Source organism: Phyllobates terribilis, unplaced genomic scaffold (genome assembly GCF_046119375.1).
Source record: "Phyllobates terribilis strain yellow unplaced genomic scaffold, ASM4611937v1 Scaffold_4__5_contigs__length_816908805, whole genome shotgun sequence".
NCBI classification, from domain to species: Eukaryota; Metazoa; Chordata; class Amphibia; order Anura; family Dendrobatidae; genus Phyllobates; species Phyllobates terribilis.
The window spans coordinates 40233933-40256726 of NW_027362764.1; the positions used below are offsets into that span (position 1 = coordinate 40233933).

Sequence of the window (22794 nt, forward strand, 5' to 3'; positions counted from 1 at the left end):
GGATGTAACTCAGGATCAGTAATGTAATGTATGTACACAGTGACTGCACCATTAGAATAGTGAGTGCAGCTCTGGAGTATAATACAGGATGTAACTCAGGATCAGTACAGGATCAGTAATGTAATGTATGTACACAGTGACTGCACCAGCAGAATAGTGAGTGCAGCTCTGGAGTATAATACAGGATGTAACTCAGGATCAGTAATGTAATGTATGTACACAGTGACTGCACCATCAGAATAGTGAGTGCAGCTCTGGAGTATAATACAGGATGTAACTCAGGATCAGTACAGGATCAGTAATGTAATGTATGTACACAGTGACTCCACCATCAGAATAGTGAGTGCAGCTCTGGAGTATAATACAGGATGTAACTCAGGATCAGTACAAGACATGTAATACATTTACAAAATGGCTCCACTTTTTACAATTTTGTTATATACATTCAGATTCTGATGCTGAAATCAGACACCTTACATTTACGGTGCTTTCACATTGCATCCCGGCACCCATTCAATGGCCACGCCGGGTCTTACATCTGAGCCCCCTGCAAAACGGGATTCCGACGTATGCACTGAAGGAGCCATACACTATAATGGCTTATACGCCTACTGAAGGCGGACACTCACACACAGTCTGCTACGTCTGAGTGTCCTCCTCCCCTAGGCGTACACGCTGAAAAGTGATGCACGGCAGAGCGCACGTTCGTTCTGCTGGCACCATTATAGTCTATAGTCCCGTCGGCGCATATGTCTGAATCCTGTTTTGTGTGGGGTCCACACATAAGCCTCAACGGGGCCACCGAACGGGTGCCGAAACGCCATGTGAAAGCCCCCTAAAAAATCAGCTATACAACTGCCGAGCTACTTAATTATACACTTTCAATTGATCTGTAAAATTCTTCTTTTCTATATTCTAACTTTGTTTGGAGTGTTCTTGCCCTTTAACGTAAGCCAACAGTATGCAGCCTATGATAAATAGTACTGAAGAGCTAACACGTGTTACCCCAGAGTAGGTTGATGGCAATGTCACGGCGCTGCACATTTAACAAGGGCGTCTGATGGATATGGTCCATTTAAACTTTCTCAGAAGAAGTGGACCAGATAACAAATTTATCATTTGTTCTCATGGGATATAGGTATGCCCCAAGGAGTGTGACAAGCCTGAGAAAATCCATACATAATGGCTAAATAATAGCACAGCGGCTGAACGTGTATATTGATTACCTTTTCAAAGACATTTAGGCATTAATGGGGAGAAAAAGCAGAAGCAATATTTATTTTTATAGCATAATTGACAAAATGTGAGATCCATTGTCATATGTCTCTAGTAAACCATAAATGAACTCCTTTGTTTAGATAATAAGTCTCTAACCATTGGTTCATCAACTACAACTCCACGCATACCCTTTCATCAACAGGCTATTAAAGGGTGGTTACATCGCAGCCCCTTTAATTTGACAGCTATGACAGATAGTCTATCACAAGGGTGGGTTGGGAGACTTCTGAGGTGGGACTAAGCTTCTCTAATGGGTGAAGTTTACCATTCTTGGCCACTTATGGTTCACAGAATAATGGGGGAGAGCTTCAGCGGAAGTGCACTAAATTACTGTTTCGGTGCAGCTGATCGGTAATGACGCGCCCAGGGGATGGGGGCGACTCGGCGCCCGGGCCTTGTTGTCGGTTTTGGGGGATGCCGCGGTGGCCGGCTCCCGGGGCCATACCCTGGGGTCACTCTTTAAAAAGCAAGGAAAAATGGGGAAAGGTGTATGGGATAGGGAAAGTTTGTGACGCCACTTGTGGTGTCTGGTGAGGATCACCAGCGCTGCTACAGTCCTCTGAGGCCGGTGGTCGGGATGCTTAGTTGGTTCTGCTCCCCACAGGTGGAGCGGGGCCTCAGGGCAGCGTAGTAGAAGGGATGCAGGACAGAGGGGACCCAGCCGGGTCAGAAGAAGAATAGGCACACTCACAAAAGTTCATTTCAGTACCTTTACTGGTGGTGTTTCAGACACGATCCAGGGCACTGTAGGGTGAAGGGTGCATTTCAGGACGCTCCCCAGTGAGCGGGTGTGGGGCCTCCTGTTTCTTGCCTTTTCCAGTTAAGTTTATGACCTGCGTGAAGCTAGGCCTAACTTGGACTCTGTCTTGCACCTGCTGACCTGGTGGTAGGGCCTTCTGTTGAAGATCACACTCCCTGGTTTCTTGAGCCTCAGTGACTCATGACCCTGGTATAACGGTCAGCTTCTGGTGTTCCTGGGACATGTAGTTCACCAGGGGTTCCGGTTATTTCTGCTGGTCCTAGAGATCCTTGCAGACGCAGACCCGGTGTCCGGTATATGAACTTGGGGTGAGCTGGCTAAGCTCCTCAGCCCCTGATGTAGCTCGCTTACTCCACTTGCCTTCGGCCTCGCTACTCTTCACCGCTCTTATGGCGTCGGCACGCCTTGGGCTCACTAACCTGAGCTCCTTGAGTCTGGGCTGGACTGCCAACCTCTCTGGCTGCAGCAGACTTTAGACTTAGACTGTAGATTCCACACTTAGGCTATGTGCCCACAATGCAGAAATGAAGCAGAAAATTTCTGCAGCATTTCTGCATCTCCCTGGCAGAAAAAACGCATGTACAATCCGGATTGTACATGCGTTTTTCCTGCGTAATACATGCGGATTCACATGCGTTTCCGCATGCGGATTGACAAGCGCTTTCAAAGCGATTTTAGCATCACTTGGAAAGTGCTTGACAACTAGGTCACACTATATAAATCCATGCAACTGGCATGGATTTATATAGTGTGACCTTTAGAATGGTTAAAAATAAAAAAATAAACCTTGATACTTACCTTCCGATGGCCCGGGGTGTGCTGCTGCGCTCGTTCCTGGCTGCTGGGATATCGCGATGCCCTGTACTGAAGGACCTACCGTCACATGACTGTGACGTCACCGCAGGTCCTACAGTCCAATGCGATGTGCCGGCAAAGGAGAAGGAGCGCAGCGCGGGCCGCCAAAAGGTGAATATAATCTTTATTTTTTATTTTATTCTTTTTTTTACAGTTTCTATGGTACCTGGGTGTGGAGGACAGTCTCCTCTTCTCCACACTCAGGTACCATCCGCACATTAGAACGCGCCAATTACGCAAGTACAGATTCAGTCTTGCGGAATTGGCGCCTTCTAATGCAAGTCAATGGCGGCGAAAACGCAGCGCTTCCACAAAATTAATGGACATGCTGCGGATTTTTGAGTGCAGCATAAACGCTGCGGAAAAATCCGCAGCATGGGCATTGAAAGTGCGGAATTGCATAGGGGACCATGGCAGAAGGCTTACCATGCGTTTATCATGCGTTTACGCTGTGAAAATTTCCGCACCAAAAACGCATGAAATATGCATCGTGGCCACACAGCCTTAGACTGTAACTGGGCTCCTTACAGACTTCAGACTTACTCCAGACTGAACTGCCTAGCTGCACCTTCCCTTTTTATATCCCTATCCGGGCTCCCTCTGGTGGTCTGAGGTGGAAGGTGGAGGTGTGTGTATGCTATGAGGGCCTCTTGTGGAGGAATCCGTCCATGCACCCCTCTAGGATCTGTGGCACTAATGCGCAGCAGGGGCGCCACAGTAAGGACAGAGACAGTTAACTGGGAGACTGGAAGCTGCAGTCAGCCAGGAGATGTCCTGAAGACCGCAGACAGCTTGCAGAATTACTGAAGTCAGCAGACAAACAGGAGACTGAATAACTGAAAGCCGCAGGCAGACAGGAGATGTCTTGGAAATTGCAGACAAGTTGCAGAGTTACTGAAGTCCACAGGCAAATAGGAGATTGAAGGACTGGAAGCCACAGCCCGACACAGGAGGCATCATGGAGACCGCAGACAGGTAGCAGACAAAAGTATGGAGTAACAAGAAAGTCTAAAAACCATGGAAGTAGCAGGCAGCTAGAAGACTTCCTGGAAACCACCAGTGGACATGAAGGTCTAGAAGAGTGGGAACAGGTAGCAGACAGAACTCCAGAGTAACTAGAAAGTCTGAACATCATGGAAGCTGCAGGCAGATAGGAGATGTCTAAGAGAATCTAACCAGTTAGCAGGACCGGGGTGTAAGGAGTAGAGCCCAGACCCGGGACAGGTGTGTAATACTTTTGCTCTGACTTCTACTCTTCGTGAACTACATGATGACCATTTATATGATTGGACAACCACCTTACACTTTCCAGTAGGGTGAAGCTTAGCTTTCCTGGTCACATATGGCAGACAAAGCATTGGGGAAGAACTTTTGCTTAAGTCAGTTATCTTACAGCCATTCATACGTCTGATCTGAAGTTTGTGAGGAATGGAGTAAAATGGTTCATCTCCTGAGACAAATAGGATGTCCTCTCCTTGGAAAACACCAGCATTCACTCTAGACTTGAGCCACCTGTGTATTGCATGACGGCCATTTATATTAATTTTCCCTTACTTTCAAAGTTTCACCAAGAGGCAAGGCTTAGCATTCTTGGTTACTTATGGCTAAAAGAGCCGTGGTAGAGAACTTCTGCAAAAGTATCTTGCCTTTCTTCAAACCTGCTGTGAGGTTTTGGAGGATAAGATGAAATCGTTGAACTTCTTGGACGAAGCCCCTCACTTGGTAAACTTTTTCTCTCTATGTATTACATGATGGTCAATTTTCTAGTGGGAAAATACTTTAATTTCTACTTGCTCTTTTTTTTTAGTTCAGATGGCAGACCGCTAAGGCAAAACAAAGTTTCACTAAGGCTTTTCGTTCTTGGTCTCCTATGGCAGACACAGCAGTAGTGGAGGAAATTAGTTGTCTTACAGCTCAAGACAAGTCAAGGTGGTGGGAAAAATTACTGATTTTTCTTACAGTTTTAACTTCAATATAAGAAAGGATAGAATCGAAAGAAGAGGTAGAGGAAAAAAGGAGATAAGATGAGCATTTTCTTGACTGCTCTTGTGCACATTCTTGCCAACCTAAGACCAAACCAAAGTTTAGATTTCTAGTCTCTGATCTTTACCTCTAAGTGACGATAGTGTATGGCAGTTGCATTGAGGCACATTATCCCTAAAAGCATAAAAGAGAGTATTTTTCTCATGACCAAGGTGGTATTTTTGCTCCTATCCTCTTCTGATGATAATGTCTTAGTTATCATTGTGGCATTTAAGTAGTATTTAGTATTCACCTGTTTATTGAGCTTATATAGAATCTTACTGGGGAGAAAAGTACAAATCAGGTTTGTAACATTTTGTTCGAGCGCTTCAATTAGAACGCAGTTAGTAACCGCGGAGAGCTCGTTAGGAACAGTGTTCCACCGGTGCTTAAGCTGGACTCTTCAATTATCGAAACAGATGCTTGCCAAAAGCCACAAGACCAATTTAAAAAGTAGAATTAGTTCATCAGCAACAACTGTTTGGAGACAGCTCCGTAGATCAGCCGCTTGCGATTTGCTGAGGGTTTAGACGGCTGCATGGAACACGCTCTTCTCTTATTCCAAGGTAATAAAAATCATGCAGCACACTGCAACTTTCCATATTAGCTTCATTACGGGTTTCTTCTAAAGCCGAGCTTACTCTTCAATGCATTTGGGCCCAATTAACAAGTTTTTTTAAATCAGTTTTTAGATGTGTAAGCTCCAAATGCGCATATTTCATTTGTATTTTTAAGTGATATGTCCATTATTTGGCTTCGGGGATGGAATTTTCTAATATTCTTGGTCCTAAAAATTAAAAAAATCATTTTAGGCAAAACTAATTATTGTGGTATGTGGAAATTGCACTAGGTATGCCACAGTATATCACTCTTAGGCTTTGTTCACATATATTTTAGGGATTCACGCTCTCCGGTAGGCATTAGGCAGAGTTCACACAGGCAATGCTGTTTGGTTCAAACAGGTGCAGTTTTATTGCTTTCATAAAACTCCAAGAAATTCAAAAAACAACCTCTTATGATCACAAAGGTATCCCAGCAAATAAGCAGCTCATTTAGCAAGGCACATATGCCAGTGTGGGCTTATCCGAACAGATTTTAATCATTAGTCCCAGAGCAAACTTCATACACAGAAGGGGCATAATCCCACCAGTATCGGTATCCCCTTCAGCCTGAGCACTAGCAGCTCCTAGTGCCAAAAATAAGTGTTCAACTTCTGGCACTTCACACTGAACAGTCTGCTGCTTACCCATGTTTATCTGCAGTTCACACACAGACTGCTCAGCTTTCCTAACTGACCCATGCAGTTTCCATTAAGAGAGAGAGACCCTGGCACATCTCTCTCCCTGCCGCAGCTCACATTTTGGCTGGTCACTCACCAACAGCACACTCGATTCTGCTCAAACTCCAGCACCCTTTGTGAACACAGGCCCTGGTTCTTAGTCAAAGCAAGTCAGGTGCATCTAATCAAGACCTGCAATGCAAGGATTTAACGCTAGCCAGTGCAAACAGTGTAATTTTGTCCTCTATGATAAACATTTTTTTTGCGGTTATGGAAAAGCATAATAGTGTTGTTCATGTTCACTGGTCCTCACTCCAGTGCCGGATATTGCATCCTCCTTCTTCAGATCTATTCTTCGGTGCCTTGAGTTACCATGAAAAACCAACATGCATCTCTCCCAGGCCTAATTGGTCTGCTCAAGCCTCAGGACTCAGCCTGAGTCTTCAGGTAGTTGGTGCCCATGCATTTACTATGGATTGTTTTTGACTTTAATCTGGCAAACCCGACTCAACTAAATGGATGGACAACTTTGGTACACCACTGGCAAAAAGCCTCAGATGACCATCATTTACCACCACATGTCTATCGCAAATTACCTGAACTAAACTTTTTTTGGATGAATACCATTCTGTGTGGGAGTATTAATACAGTATTTGGTAGTATTAGGATAAGTTCACACAGAACATTGGCAAATGTACTCTGTCAGGCTAGTATTTTTAATTATACATCTTTCCAGTATTATTATCATGCTTGATAACGCTCATGGAAAATTCAAGAAGTTCCCAGAAAAGGTGGTGACACATCGGAGTCCGGAAAGAGTTGGGATATCATTTGGGTGTTGCCAAAAAATCCTGAAACTTCTTGAAAAAAAAGTGTGTCCAGTGTTTCTTCTATTTAAATTTCCACCATGTGCTGCATGTAGTCACCTCATGGGTGGGCTTGCCTTTAGGTTGACAAGCATGTTTATTAGGCAAGCCTTAGCGTAATTACTGTAGGTGTGCGCAGGAAGCAGTTAGAGAAGAGCGAATTTGCCGAAATTTGATAAAATAAAAATGGTCCGGAAAATGGACATTTTGTTTTTACAATGTTCAGAAATTCTATTCCTCACTGAAACAGAAAAAAAACATTGATGCATGATATTGCCATTAGTGTTGAGCCACCCCCGTAGTGTTCGAGTTCGGTTCGGTTCGTCGAACACCCGTGTGTTCGCCGAACTGTTCGTCGAACTGTTCGTCGAACACCTTCGAACACCGTTAAAACCAATGGCAGGCAAACAAAAACACATAGAAACACATAGAAAACACCTTCAAAGGTGTCCAAAAGCTGACAAACTGCTCAGAAGACATAACTAACACATGGAAAAGTGACAAGTACATATAGTCATGCGAAAATAAAAGAGGTGGAGGAGTAAAAGGAGGGGGAGACACAGATATAGGCATGTCATGCCCTTTTAAAATCCAAAAAGTGAGAAGCCGACACGGCCAGTCCGCTCCTGCCCGTGCCACCTCCGTGTCGCCGGGTTTGTGCCAGAGCCGCGGTGAACCCTGACGGCCAGCCCCCCTCTCCCAATACTGGTGCCTGTCCGCTGGTGGGTCGAGCGAGCCCCCCTGTGGTGGAGGCAGCTCTAAGCTTTTTAATTTAAATTGTCTCTCTAATTTGAATGAATACACTTTAAATCCATTTACAAGGATCTATTGGAGGGCAAGTCTCATGCCAGCAGCTGCGGTAATTCCAGCTCCAGTAGCGTCCACTAAAGCTGCTGCAGTTAAAAAGCTTTTATAAGGATCGAGCTCGGCTGTCCACCGCAAGGCATCCTACTGCCAGTCCCAGCCCCTATGCCTTGGGGTGCCTCCTGATGCTCTTCACTAAGTATCCCATGGTCCCGAAGCATTTCCTTTGAAAAAATTAAGTGTCTAAACTACAGGTGGTGCAGCTTGCTTAACAGCCGGGATAATCCGCTCACTAGCAGACACTGCTACTAGGCACAAAGTATTTCCTGGGCTAGATGCAGTTAAAAATTTGTAATTAGATACTCTCGTTGGATGCTGAGAAAGCATTCCATAGAGTCTCCTGGCACGCCATATATGATTCTCTTAAAAAGCTTGGGGTAGGGGTCCAGGGGACCCTTTTATAGCCAAAATCACGGCCCTGTATCGCAATACGTCACCTAGGCTGAAGATAAATGGAACTGTAGCACCCTGAGGGCTCGGTTGCTACAGACGTATTGCACCTCACCCAGAGGTGTGATATCTCACTCTCAGGTAAGGATGGAGTGTGGATCAGGACCCGACACCTGCATGCATTACACCACATTGCCGTGGGGCAGGGTGACCAATATGCCCCTGAGATGGGCACGACAGTCCCTGTCCCTGGCTGGAGTGGGGGGAGGGAACACTGAGGAAGGGGAACCCTGTAGTGCAGGAGCAGGGAGGAAGCAGTTCCTGGGTGCATTGAGAAGGGAGTATAAAAGGTGGGCACCATCTTAGTTCAGTGCAGAGAAGTCTGAGCAGAAGTGGCAGGGAGCAGGGGCTCTGCATGAGCTCTGCTCCGGAGGCGGGCCTAGTAACAGAGGCCCAGGCCTGGAAGAGGGAGAAGGAAGGAAGAGGAGCGGAGAAGGCTCCAGGAACGAGGAATGAAGGGATCCCAGGGGTGCGGACGGGCGAGTCGCCACCGCACGCCCGAATCCACCTGCGTGGAGGGGTCAGGCCAAAGGGGGAGACCGGTCCCCGAACTAGTGGAGGCAGGAAACGACCCTCAGCTAGAAACCGGAGGCTCTGACATTTTATGTGGCGCAGCCCCTCGCTACACCCGCTAGGAAGGCACCACATAGGGTCAGGGAAACTGGCGCCAAGTTTACCAAGAGGAGGCCCGAGGCAGCCGGACAGAAGTGTTGGTAAGAAAGGCCAGACAAAGGACACACAAAGGGGGTCCTGTGAAGTGCTCCAAAGTTATCTGGGAGTTGTCTGAGCCCCTCACCTGGTGAGCACAGTACGACGTGGGCAGCCGTTACCTGCAGACGTGGTCTGGATAATAAGAACTGTGAGTAAAGGCCCTGAACTGCATCACTGACTCCGTGTCGTTACTGCTGCTGCCCTGCACCATCACTCCCATCCTCCGCATACACTGCTCTGAGGCTATACTCCTCCCGTGGGGAGTTATGCTACGCTCTGCTGCACCCACAACACCAGCCTCAGCGGTCTGCCCTGTAGCGGCGGTTCACTCTGACCGCAATCCACGGGTGGCGTAGTCGGACATTTAAACATGAAAACCACATAAATAGTTCCGCCACTGGTTTGACCGCCCTGAGCCACGGAACTGGGTCGCCGCCACGAAGACTACAACCACCAGCATCCACCAAAAAGGGTCCGGCTCCGGGTGTCCCAAGGCCCAGGGGGTGCGTCAGAACATTTTCATCACCTTTCACAATCACCAATGGGACAAGGCAGTGATGTCCTCTGTCCCCTCTCTTATACATCCTAGTGACGGAGCACCTGCTCTCATCAATTCGCCATAACCCCAATATTAGGTGGATTGAGGTGGGAGGCACCGAGTACAAGTGCTCTCTATTTGCTGATGATGTCCTAGTATATATCACTCAATCACATATATCCATCCCTGCTGTTATGGCTGAAATAGATCACTTTGTTACATGGTAAAATTTTAAAATCAATGCAGCGAAGTCTGAGGCCCTCGATGTCTCCCTCCCCAAATCCATATAGGATTCCATCCAGTCCAACTTTCCCTTTGCCTGGCCCTCACAGGGTATCAAATACTTAGGAATTCCTATTCATAGAGACCTCTCCCATCTATGTTATCTTAATTTTGGGCCCTTTATTGAACAACTCCATAAAGACCACGGTTGGCAAGTTAGAACTGTAAGATTCACTACGTGAACCACTGGTGTTTTGTGGAAAAGCACATGTACACTGCGTTCCAAATTATTATACAAAAAGTGTTTAGGAGTGATAAGGGAAGAATTTGTTTGTTTGTCAGTTAAACTCATTGATGGTGATGTGTGTCAGGGCTCTTTATATCACTGTAAGCAATTGCAGACACCTGTGCTAATTAGTTTGGCAGGTGTGTCCAATGAAAGGCAAGACTACTTAAGAAGGCTCTCTCACATTATTAAGCAGCCTACATTTTCTGCCAAAATGGGAAAGAAAAAGGATGTGTCGGCTGCTGAGAAGCAACAAATTGTGGAGTGTTTAGGTCAAGGCATGACTACAATCAACATTGTGCGATGATCAGGATGAAGTGTCTTGGCAATCAAGAAGTATGTAGCTGATTCACAGTACACACGTGTGCGTGCTGATAAGGGCAAATTGAGGACTCTTTCCTACAGGCAATTACGTCAGGTTGAAAGAGCAGCGGCAAAAAAGCCTTGTCATAGCAGCAGACAAGTTTTTGAAGCTGCTTGTGCCTCCAACGTCCCCCGAACAACAAGATGCAGGGTCCTTCAGAGGTTTGCAGCTGTGCATGCGCCATCCTGTCGACCTCCTCTATCCACTTCACACAAGCAGAAACGGCTCCAGTGGGCCAAACATTACATGAAGACTGATTTCAAAACTGTTTTGTTCACGGATGAGTGCCGTGCAGCGCTCGATGGTCCAGATGGATGGAGTGGAGGATGGCTGGTTGATGGACACCCCACGCAAACACGGCTACAGCGCCAACAAGGAGGAGGTGGAGTAATGTTTTGGGCTGGAATCATGGGGAGAGAGATTGTCGGCCCCTTTAGGATCCCTGAAGGCGCTAAAGATGAACTCCATAATGTATGTGGATTTTCTCAAACAGCACTTCCTGCCATGGTTCAAGAAGAAGAACCGTGTATTTCACAGCAAGATCATTTTTCTGCATGATAATGCACCATCTCATGCTGCACATAAAACATCTGCATCTCTGGCTGATATGGGCATAAAAGGGGACAAACTTATGGTGTGACCCCCATGCTCCCCTGACCTCTACCCCATTCAGAACCTTTGGAGCATCATTAAAAGGAGTGTCTATGATGGCGGGAGGCAGTTCACATCTAAGCAACAGCTCTGGGAGGGTATTCTGTCCTCATGCAAAACAATTGAAGCAGAAACCATCCAAAACCTGACAAATTCAATGGACGAGAGAGTTCAGAAGCTCCTTTCGAACAAGGGGTCCTATGTGAAAATGTAACATCACCTAGAATAAAGTTTTGAGTTGAAAACTGTTTGATTTCAGTTTCTAACAACCTGCTAATGCTTATAATTTCAAAAATGACCATTTTTTTGGTCTTTATTAAAATGAAAAGGTTGATCGAAAAGTTTGGGGGATCTAAGAGTGTGGCAACCCAGTAGTCATGATTACTTCGAATTCTGACAATATGAGGGTCATGCTGCAGGTAGTGCAGCAAGAAGGCACTTATGTGCCTTGCGCATCTCGGAGCCCCAAAATTATTTTCCGGGCTAGATGCAGCTAAAAATTATTTTTAATTTTAAATCTGGTGAAGCTTTAGTATAGATGGCCTAATAGGATCAGTGCTGCACACTGCTACAAAGCCCAAATTATTTTCCAGTCAAGATACAGATAAACATGATTAGTAATTTGAAAGCTTAAAACGGTTGGTAGGGTGATTTTAACCAATCATCAAGCTTTTACTCTCCCCAGGATGACACAGGGGTAGAAAAGTCGTTTCGGATCCATGATTTGTTCATCTTTATGAACGTGAGTCTGTCTACATTATCAGTGGAGAGCCGCGTGCGCTTATCTGTCAGCACACCACCAGCAGCGCTGAACACACGTTCAGACAGAACGCTGGCTGCGGGGCATGACAAGATCTCCAAGGCGTAAGTGGCTAGCTCCGGCCATTTATCCAGATTGGAAGCCCAAAAAGAGCAAGGGTCCAGTGACACAGTCGTGGCTTCAATGTTTACTTGGAGATACTCCTGTACCACCGTCTCTAGGCGTTGACTATGTGTCAGACTTCTTGTCTCCTGTGGCCTTGCAAAGGATGGGCTAAAAAAGTGGTGAAATGATTCCGCAAAATTGATGTTACCAGCAGATACTGTGGTTCTGTTACGGTTTGAGTGCTGAACACTTGACGTTCCCACGGTTGGCAAGTTGGAACTGTGAGATTCACTACGTGCACCACTGGTATTTTGTGGAAAAGCACATGTAAGATTCTGCAACAGTCTCTGCTGATACTCCTGCATGCGTGCATCCCTTTCTATGGCAGGAATAATTTCTGCAAATTTACTTTTGTACCGGGGATCTAACAGTGTGGCAACCCAGTAGTCAGGATTATTTCTAATTCTCACAATTCGAGGGTCATGTTGCAGGTAGTGCAGCAAGAAGGCACTCATGTGTGTTGCGCATCCAGGAGCACCAAGTCCCTGTTGTGTTGGTGGCGAGGTAACAATCATGCTTCCTTCCTCTGTCCTCTCCCCCCAACCTCGCACAACAGAAATGTGATCAAGGTCTCCCTCATCTGATGAGTCTTCCATCAGTTCGTCCTCCACTTCTTCCTGGGCTCCTGCACCTTCCTCACTAGTTTGGCTGCTACCATGCGCCCTGGTAAAACCATCTCCCCCACCCTCACATGCCTGCCGCCTTGGTGCTGCCGACCGTCTGGACCTTGCAGATGTTAGCCCTTCCGCATACAACTCCTCCTCCTCTACTTCCTCCACCTCCTCTTGTGCCACCACCTGACTCCGAATTCTGTTTAACATGTGCTCCAGCATGTAAATCACCGGAATAGTCATGCTGATAATGGCATCGTCAGCACTAAACATCTTCGTCGCCATTTCAAAACTGTGCAGAAGGGTGCATAGGTCCCTGATATGAGACCACTCCTCCAGCGTGATTTGCCCCACCTCTGAATCTCGTTGGCCCAGGCTATACGTCAGAACATATTGCACCAGGGCTTGTCGGTGCTGCCATAGTCGCTGCAACATGTGCAGAGTTGAATTCCACCGGGTAGGCACATCGCATTTTAGCCGGTGAAGTGGCAGGCCCAACGACTTCTGTAGAGATGTAAGTCGCTGAGCTGCGGGATGCGAACGGCGGAAGTGAGCACACAGCGACCGTGTCCTCTGCAGAAGGCCATCTAGTCTGGGATAGTGGGCTAAAAATTGCTGGACAACCAGGTTCAACACGTGAGCCATACAAGGCACGTGTGTGACATTGCCCCGGCGAAGGGCCGCACCCAGGTTTGCAGCATTGTCGCACACGGCCTTCCCTGGTTTCAGGTCCAGTGGAGACAACCATTCATGAAATTGGTTCTCCAGAGCTGACCACAACTCCTCAGCTGTGTGACTCACATTTCCCAGACATTTCAATGTAAAAACCGCCTGATGACGTTGAGCCCTACTGCCAGCATAGTAAGGAGGTGTGCAGGATCCCTTCTGCGCAGTTAGAAAGCTTGTGGCATGACCAGACAGGCTTTGGGTGCAGGTGGAAGACCGAGAGGAGGTTGAGGAGGCAGAAGCAGTGGAGGAACTTTGACATAAAGAGGATTGACGCACAACTCGTGGGGACGGCAAGACTTGGACAGCAGCCCCTTGTCCTGCTGTCACCATAGTTACCCAGTGCCCAGTCAGCGATATGTAACGCCCCTGTCCATGCCTACTCGTCCAAGTGTCTGTGGTGAAATGCACCCTGTCACACACAGAGTTTCTCAAAGAAGCGGTGATGTTGTGTGCGACATGCTGGTGGAGCGCAGGCACACCTTTCTTTGAGAAGTAGTGCCGACTGGGCATCTGGTACTGGGGCACTGCGACGGACATAAGGTCTCGAAAATCCTCTGTGTCCACCAGGCGGAAAGGCAGCATTTCTGTAGCCAAGAGCTTGCAGATGGTGAAATTCAACCTCTTAGCTTTCTCATGGCTAGGAGGAAATGGTCTTTTACTTGTCCACATCTGAGGGACCGAGGGCTGGCTATTGTGCTTAGACGGGGTTGATAAGGGTGTCCCCGGCAAACTGCCGGTCTGTGAGGAAGATGCAGGCGGACATGTTAGGTTGCCTTGATCCAAAGGTGGTGCTATCGATGTCGGACAGCGCTCAACACCATCTGGTGTTACCACCTCCAAAGAAAATGATGACCTGCCAATCACGCTGGCTGTTGCGGGTAAAGAGGTGGCAGGTCTGCGCCCCAAAACAGGTGTGACTGCTGTCCCCCCAGTCACAGAAGATGAAGAGGCCGCGGATGCACAAGATATGGCAGACGGTGATTGGCCCGGCCGGCTAGGCCGCATTGTAGCACACTGAGCTTCCCACTGCAACTTATGCTTCATGTCCATGTGCCGGTTCATGCATGAAGTACTCAAACTATGTATTTTTTGGCCTCTACTTAGCTTTTGCTGACAAATGTTACAGATAACACGAGTTGGGTCATCTTTATCGATCTGAAAAAATGCCCAGGCTATGCAAGAGCCACCACGACTTGTGGTGAGAGGCAGAGTTGTGTTTGAGGATGCAGTTGTTGACGTGCTTCCAGTACTACGTCTCTGTCCAGGAAGGCGCAACCTGACCTCGTCGTCACTAGCATCTTCCTCCACCTCCTCTGCTGACCTCATCTCTTGGCTGACTGTGGGTTGACAGTAAGTGGGATCTCCGACCTCATCATCATCACCCTGTGCGTTATCACACCCGTCGTCCTCAGAGCCAACCTGTTCCTGCCCTGACAAAAAACTAAAGTTGTCGCTCCAATCAGGTATTTGAGTCTTATCATCGTCTTCCTCATTGTCTCCACCAACAGGAGTTACAGTTTGGGAATGAGGGTCTACATTATGGTCAGAACCTTCTGCGTCTGGTCCTGGATCCGACTCATAAAGATTCTGGGCATCAGTGCAGATCATTTCCTCGTCTGGATTCACAGAAGCGCTGGAGTCGACCTCTGATTCCCAGGCTATAGTATGAGTAAACAGCTCTGCAGACTCAACCATCTGTTCTACCTCATACTCAGACGGGCAGCTGGAGATTTGGGAGCTGTGAGGAAGCAAGTGCGATTTGGGTGACACCTTTGAGGACTGGAGTATTTGTGATGTTGAAGTTGATGTGGAGGAGAGCCCACTTAAAGGAGCACTTGATATCCGTTGAAGCACCTGCTGTTTTTGTGCCTCATCTGGAATTTGTAGCGATTGGCGTGGCCGTAAGAAAGGGATCTTATCACATTGTCCGCTAAAAGAAGTAGACATTTTAGTTTGGCTGGAAGATGGTCTTTCTTCTGCAGATGTTACTGTTGCTTTAACACCTACCCCACGGACACAACCTTTTTTCCCCTTCCCAACACGCCTATTCCCCTTTCCACCAGCAGCAGGCCTTTTTCCACTCATTTTGGTGGTTAACTAATTCACAACTCTGGAGTTGTTTGCACAAAAAAACAATGGATGGTAACCGAGCAGAGCTGAGTGGCCAAACTGTGGTATTAGGCCAAAACTATTGGCTGGGTTAGATGCAGAAAAAAATTATTTTGAATTTGCAACCTGATGGAGGTCAGTATAGATGGACTAATAGACCAAGTCCCACACACTGCTAGAAGCCCAAATATTTTTTCAGAGCTAGATGCAGAAAAAAATTATTTTTAATTTGCAACCTGATGGAGGTCAGTATAGATGGACTAATAGAACAAGTCCCACACGCTGCTAGAAGCCCAAATATTTTTTCAGAGATAAATGAAGAAAAAAATTATTTTTAATTTGCAACCTGATGGAGGTCAGTATAGATGGACTAATAGACCAAGTCCCACACACTGCTAGAAGCCCAAATATTTTTTCAGAGCTAGATGCAGAAAAAAAATATTTTTAATTTGCAACCTGATGGAGGTCAGTATAGATGGACTAATAGACCAAGTCCCACACACTGCTAGAAGCCCAAATATTTTTTCAGAGCTAGATGCAGAAAAAAATTATTTTTAGTTGCAACCTGATGGAGGTCAGTATAGATGGACTAATAGACCAAGTCCCACACACTGCTAGAAGCCCAAATATTTTTTCAGAGCTAGATGCAGAAAAAAATTATTTTTAATTTGCAACCTGATGGAGGTCAGTATAGATGGACTAATAGACCAAGTCCCACACACCGCTAGAAGCCCAACTATTTTTTCAGAGCTAGATGCAGAAAAAAATTATATTCAATTTGCAACCTGCTGGAGGTCAGTATAGAAGGACTAATAGAACAAGTCCCACACACTGCTAGAAGCCCAAATATTTTTTCAGAGCTAAATGAAGAAAAAAATTATTTTTAATTTGCAACCTGATGGAGGTCAGTATAGATGGACTAATAGACCAAGTCCCACACACTGCTAGAAGCCCAAATATTTTTTCAGAGCTAGATGCAGAAAAAAATTAGATTCAGTTTGCAACCTGATGGAGGTCAGTATAGATGGACTAATAGAATGATGCTATGCCCAAAAGATTTTACTTCACTAGGTGCAGTAAAAAAATTGGTATTCTATACACAGGTGTTATATCTTGCAACACAGATAGGCTACTCCACTGACTAACACACTCTGCAATAGGCCAAAAAGGATTAGCTTTGCTAGATTCAGCCAAATGCTGTGAAAAAAACTTGCACAGCACTGGCACAGACCTGCCTGGCAAAAACTGATAGGAACTGATGTAACCTAGTCCTGAAAAGGACTCCAATTACAATTAGTCTTTACTCCCACAACCTATCTATTTAAGAGCACAGACCTCCCTGATAAAAGTCGTAGGAAATGCTGTAACCTAGTCCTTAAAAGGACTGCAATCACAACTATTCCCTACTCCCAAGCTATCTGTATATTTGTGCGAAAATTGGCTTGAAATTAACAAGGTATAGCGCACACAGCAACAGCGTTGCCGTCTAACACGCAGCTGCAGCAGTGAGAAAATGGTGGCGACGGGGAAAATGGCTTGGTCTTATAGGGCAAGGACATGTGACATACACTGCCAATGACACATGCCCTTGCTTGTGTGAAAAAAAGCAGTTTGCTCCGTGTGTGCGCTGCTGATAGGCTGACAGATTGCACCTCCCCACTGCAAATGCGGGAAAGAGAAAAAAAAATGGAGATCTTCATTATTCCTGCAGAGATCCATCCCCTGCCCCTCCCCCCACCCCGCTGTACACTCAAACTGCGTATTAACATTAATTTTCATCATTACTGAGAAAAAATCCAGTTATGATTTTGGTGCACGAACAGTTATCGAACATAACCTCGAACAGCCGAATTTTTCTCAAATTGTTCGTGTTCGCCGAACGGCTCGAACACCGCCCAAAACAGCTCGAATTTGAGATTGGCGAACAGTTCGAGTAGAACAACGCTCATCTCTAATTGCCATAATCGTACTGACATGGACAATCATGTTTCCAGGTCAATTTTGGTGCACATTGAACAACCCCCCCCCCCCAAAAAAAAAATGGCGGAAATGCATTTTTTTCACCATTTCATCTATCTTGGAATTTTTGTTCTCATTTTTCGGTACATTTTATGGTAATTGACTATGACTAAGGGCGCACAAAGCGCCAGAAATGCGTCAGTGTTTTTTCTATCATCAGCATGTGTATTTTAATTGTTTGATACTTATGGCGTAAAATTTGAAGATTTTATTTATTTTTTGGATGTGCCGATCAACTTTACTGTTTTTTTTTTTTTTTTTTTACATATATGGTAAAATAAATGGTGTCATTCACAACTACAACTAGCCCTGTAAAAAAAAAAAAAACTCGTCATACGTCTATGTCAACGGAAAAATTAAAAAGTGATGGCTCTTGGAAGAAGGGGAGGAAAGAATGGTCATTAAGGGGTTAAAGACTAGAACAGATTTATCAAGAAATCATAAAAAGGCTAACATTTCTCTGTAAGTAACAGGCCACAGTAAGTAGTTAGTAGCCCATTATTATAACAATCTGTTTTTTTCGGAATTATTAATTTAAAGAAAGAAATTACCTGAGTTGCCTAAAACCTCTGCGTACAAATAAATGTTCAGATCTGTATTTCTATTTTTGCCTTTCTAATTGAGCGGAAGGAGTCAGGAATAAAGTGGTGAACTCAACTGGATGATCTTCGTTCACATCTTAGACTATTGCTGACAAGTCTTTACTTGCTTTTTGCTTCCTTTATTTGCTTTTCTTAAACAGTACGTAAACTTTTTTTTTTTTTAGTTATCGATCATTGTTTGCAAAGTTATGAATCTTTGTAATATACTCCATTTCCTTATTTTGCTTCCTTGTCTCTGAAGCTCAGTGCTGAAAAGGGCTGTTTTGACTGCCTTGTTCATGCACTTTGTATAGCTGTTTTGACCGGCAGGTCTATCAAATATCCATACTCCAGTGTGAATTTCTCTGCTCCCCTCCTCTATGCTCAGACAAGAAGCGTGTTTGTAAAACCTACAAAAGACAAAAATTATATCTCATACCCTACCATCATTATATATAAATGTAAAGCAAAGTTGCATATTAAATATAGGGTACTTAGTGAACTATTTTTGATCAAAAAAAGTATACAAGCCGTCCCACCAGCGGCAAGGTGACCCTAAATTGGGACGGTACCTACACTGTCTATATTAAAAACCTTACTGTATATCAAAGTTGAAGTAATGCATATAAAAGGGTAGACAAGTAGGACCGGGTCCCAGAAGCGTGTTTGTAAATGGTGTCTGAGCACGGAGGAGTGGAGCAGAGAAGCTCACATCGGAGTACGTATATCTGATAGACCTGCCGGTCAAAACAAACTGTGGGGTCTACTTTTCGGTGTAACCTCTTGCAAAAGTTAGAAATTTGGGGCTAAAGCAAGATTTCTGTGAAAAAAAAATAACTTTTTCAATATGATGACCTAATGTTATCAAATTCTGTGTTGTACCTGTGGGCGCAAAATCCTCTCTATACCCCTGTATAAAATCCTGGAGGGGTCTAGTTTCCAAAATGGGGTCACTTGTTGGGGGTTTCCACTGTTTAGGCACATCAGGGGCTCTCCAAACGCAACATGGCGTCCGCTCTTGATTCCAGCCAATTTTGCGTTCAAACAGTCAAATGGCGCTCCTTCCCTTCTGAGCCGTGCCGTGCGCCCAAACAGTGGTTTTCATCCATATCAGGGGTATTGGCATGTTCAGAAGAAATTGCACAACAAATACATTTTGGGGCCATATTCTCCTGTTACCCTTGTGAAAATTAAAAAAAAATTGGGTCTAAAGTAAAATTTGTGTGAAAAAAAGGTAAATGTTCATTTTTTCCTTCCATATTGCTTCAGTTCCTGTAAAGCACCTGAAGGGTTAATAAACTTCCTGAATGTGGTTTTGAGCACCTTGAGGGGTGCAGTTTTTATAATGGTGTCACTTTTGGATATTTTCTGTCATAAAGACCCCTCAAAGTCACTTCAAATGTGATGTGGTCCCTGTAAAAAAAAATTGGTTTTGTAAATTTTGTTGGAAAAATGAGAAATCGATGGTCAACTTTTAACCCTTATAACTTCCTGACAAAAAAAAAATGATGTTCCAAAAATTGTGCTGATGTAAATTAGACTTGTGGGAAATGTTATTTATGAACTATTTTGTGTGAAATAACTCTCTGATTTAAGGGCATACATAAAAATTAAAAGTTTGAAATCTGCTAAATTTTCGCCAAATTTTTGTTTGTTTTTTTAACAAATGAACGCAAGTGATATCGAAGAAATTTTACCAGTAACATGAAGAAATATATGTCACTAAAAAACAATCACAGAATCAGTGGGATCCGTTCAGTGGGGAGTGACACTGGTCAGAATTGTAAAATTTGGCTTGGTCATTAAGGTCAAGGTTGGCTTTGTCACTAAGGGGTTAAAAGAAGCTCGTCATTGTTTACAAATAACGGAAAAAAACAAAGAAATGAATTTAATTACATTTTTTCCTTACATTTTTAATGTAGCATGTATTATATTACGATTTCTGAATATAAGTAATAAGCGATGAAAAAAAGACCTCGTGTAAATTGTGTTAAAAATATATCGAAAAAGAATAAGAGAAATTGAAAGTTAAAACAGTAAAGTATGTAACGTTAGAACTTTTTGCTACAATGTCTGATGCTCTTATTAGTTACAATAAACTGATTTAGCACATGTTAATGAGACCGGTGTGGTGCTAGAGCCCAGAAGACCCAGGAGAGCTCATTCTCGGAGCCCTCGCTCTCTCAGTGAACCATAGCTGTGTTTACTTTCTTCATGCTGCAGCAAACTTAGTAGTAAGCTAAAGTTAATAAAGAGTCCCATTCATGCCCGGCCATGAACTATGTCCAATTTTCCAAACACACACTGGCGCTTTTTATGCATAAGAAGTTTCCATACTGTCCCTGAGCACTGAAGTACGGCGCATGGTGACTCCATTAAAGGCTATAAAATAGACTTGTCTCCTTTGGTTGAAATGAATCATATTTTTGTGACATTAGTATCTTTAAGTATTATTATGCTTCAATCCCAATCCCCCAATAACAATAGTTTTTCTCACAGGTCAAGCCCAACATAAAGTTTCATTCTTAGACCTTTGTGTCTTCTTTTTTTATCTCCTGCGTCATTGGGGGCATCCAGTTTCACATAGCTGAATGGGTGGTTCTATCCTTATCAGTTAAAACTAAATTCCCAGCAGCACCCTGCTTCATCTCAGTGCTGCAGGCTCCTCACTCTGCTCTTCTATATGCTTCCTGATAGAGCTAAAGTGATCTCAACATGGCCAATTTTTATTTATATGGATGAAGCGATGGTTCTGAATTTAGTGACTTTAGTTAATTTAGTCATTTAGTTATTTGACCAATATGCATTGCTATTTACATATTCCATTGATTTTTCAGAGCATATTTATGCATACCTTAGCATGCATGGCAGAGCTGAGCATAGTATAGCTGAACTGTGCTAAAAAACAGCTCTCGAGGCAATGAGGATGGCGAGATAGGGTCTGCGGGATGTTTTATTTCAAGGGGTCATTAGGTGGAAATGCATCTGGTATCAGTAGAATCTTCAGCATAACATAGCTGAGCTGTGCTAAACCCGGCTGTAAGATGTTATATGAGGCAGAAGAGTCATTGTTGCATTTGTTTTTCATGAATTAGACAGGTCATCAGTAATCTTTAGCATAACTAAGCTGTGCTACAACCCGGCTGTCAGATGTTTCATTAGATAGGATCAATAGGTGCATCTGTTTTTCATGAATTAAACAGAGTCATTAGGTGAAAATGCCGATATTATAAGTGTGATCTTCAGCATAGCATTGCTAAGCTGTGCTGAACCCAGTTGTTAGATATTATATTAGACATAGGCGTTATAAGTGCATTTGTTTTTCATGAATTAGACAGGGTCCTCAGGAATCTTTGTCATAGCATAGCTGAGCTGTGCTAAATCGGGCTGTCAAATGTTTTAAGAGATAAAGTCATTAGGTGCATCTGTTTTTATAAATGAACCAGGATCATTAGGTGAAAATACAGATGATATAAATGGAATCTTCAATATAGCATAGCTGAGCTGTGCTGAACCCGGCTGTCAGATGTTATATTGGACAGATGAATCATAAGTGCATTTGTTTTTCATAAATTAGACAGCGTCATCAGGAATCTTTAGCATAGCATAGCTGAATTGTGCTACAACCCAACTGTCAGATGTCTTATTATTAGAAAGGGTCAATAGGTGCATCTGAGCATGCTTGACCAAAAGCATTAGAAATACTGGAGGACAGATTCAGCATCAATGGAGGTTAAAGAGAATCCGGGAGGGAGGGGGGGGGGGGGACAGGGGCGTAAATAATATTTATAGGGCCCCATAGCAAGAATTTTAATTGGGCTCCCTTATCTAAAAAAAAATATTCAGCAAAGTAGGTGGGGTCATATTACCCAACTTTTATAAACAGGGAGAGAGACATGTATTGTGGCATGTACACAGTAATGAAGCCCCTTAGTGTTTACATCCAGTAAACACCTTTCATTGCTATTATCATTTGATGCTCTCAAAAATGACCCCACACACACAAAGTATTTATTTATTTTACCTATGATGGCCCCATAGCGCTCCCACTGAGTAAGATGTCCCCACAGCCCTCAGTTCAACATGATGTCTCCTACAGTCCACCCCCAACTATGATGTTTCCCACTACCCCCCCAAGACAGAATGATGTTCCAACAGCCCACCCTCCAATCAATATGAGGTTCCCTACACTAACTGACATTAAATAAAAAGTAAAAACTACTCACCTCACCTCATTCCCTCGGCATGCTCCACACTGCCGATGAGATATAGTGATGTCACCACACCTGTAGCCTCAGACTCACAGGCACAAGCTAATGGTGGATCACCGAGTCTTTGTCTCCATGATCCACTGTTCTGTTTAACGTTATCCATGTCCTGAGGATGGAGATGACGCTGAAATTAAGCTGACGGGCGGGGGGAGGATCCCGGTGCTGAGCGGCGCCAGGCCCCCTTGGCTTACTGAGCCCATAGCAGCCTTGTAGTTTGTCGCCATGGGTGGTATGTCCCTGCCTGGGGGGGATCATCATTTGGAGAGTGATAGATGCAACTCAGAGCTGATTTAAACTAGGTTGTATTTGCACACTGATCTTGGGATAATGCAAAACAGAAGCTATAATAGGCAAATGGTTCCAAATTTTTTTAACGAGATCCACTTATAAATATAATTTTTAT

The 22794-nt window shown here is 44.5% G+C and overlaps 1 protein-coding gene across 6 annotated transcripts in view; it reads left to right on the forward strand.

Moving 5' to 3' along the window:
• DGKB (diacylglycerol kinase beta) overlaps positions 1-22794 on the forward strand; it is an 889407-nt gene that overhangs the window by 628210 nt on the left and 238403 nt on the right. The gene's annotated exons all lie outside the window — the stretch shown is intronic.